Here is a 1,194-nt window from a genome sequence, read left to right as displayed (position 1 = left end):
TCCTGAGTGGATAAAGTGTCTCCTAGAGTGACTCCTTTCAAACAGCAAGGAAAGGGCCCTGAGTGAGGAAGGAAGGTGAAGATGTGTTTTCCAGACAGGTGTTTTCCATCACTGAGTTAGTGATGTGTGATGAAGAAGGTAGGCTCAGGCTTTTTACTCGACTTTTAGCTGAACTATAATTTGAATCTTTCAAATTTCCAACCTACAGTTTGTTAGGGTATCCTTCTTTGCTTCCTGTGTTAAACCTTTAYGAAACATTCTTAAATAGCATCTGTTTTCAATGCCAGACTGCATTCAATACACTTCTTAATTMTGTTATTTGCGCTTGATTTAYGGCTTGATTGGAGTAATAGTGCATCTRTCTTTTTACAATTGCCCTTATTGTGTGTCAATGCTTATTTTTAAAATAAAACATTGCAATTCTTAGTATGTTGGTGAAATAAAATAGCTTAGCTATGCCGATCTCTATGAATCCAGTCTTCAGTTCACCCTATTTTAAATGGTTAATGTAAAAGATATAGCACAGTAATCGGTAGTTAATTTATCTTTACTTTTACGTGTAAAATATCTTGCTCTAAGTTTGATCCTGATAAGAATTTTGATCCTGAAAGAAAAAGAAAAACTGATTAGACTGAGAAAGAAGAGAGCATTGTAACTGAAATTTTTCTAGTTTAGTGTTGGAAATGTACCAGGAAAAGTCACTTAAAAACTGAGCTGCATCATTCTAAATGTATACTGCAAGCWGTTGTTGGTTTTGGAACACGAAGTACTCAGTACAAGACTYGCCAGGAGCTAGRTAAGYGAGGTAGGAGGGAATTCCTCTGYACAGAGCTGGAAGGCTTTTCCATATGGGCTCAAGCTTTGGAGTCTGTTCCTCRAGATAATGAAGCAATTCTCTCTGGGTGGCAATTGGTAAGGCCCAGGTCCCTGAGCATCAAAGAAACAARCCCAGAAAGCAGCATTTAGCAAAACCAAAACTGGAGTTCAGAACCTGTACACACATCTTTGGTATGAGAGAAGGAGTTAGTCATGGGCAGTGCAATTTTTGAAGGAACTTTTAGAGCRACTCAGCCCTGCTGAGAGTTCTTGAAGCCTTTTTTCCCTGTGTGTATAATAGCAAGTTCTTTTTACTGTCATTCAATCGGCTTTTGCCCCACTTTCATCCACCCTCCTACCTTGTCTCCTTGAGGTGGT

Source organism: Malurus melanocephalus, unplaced genomic scaffold (genome assembly GCF_030028575.1).
Source record: "Malurus melanocephalus ecotype Western Australia unplaced genomic scaffold, MMel_1.1 scaffold_2022, whole genome shotgun sequence".
Classification (NCBI taxonomy): domain Eukaryota; kingdom Metazoa; phylum Chordata; class Aves; order Passeriformes; family Maluridae; genus Malurus; species Malurus melanocephalus.
Note: the sequence above shows the minus strand (reverse complement) of the source record.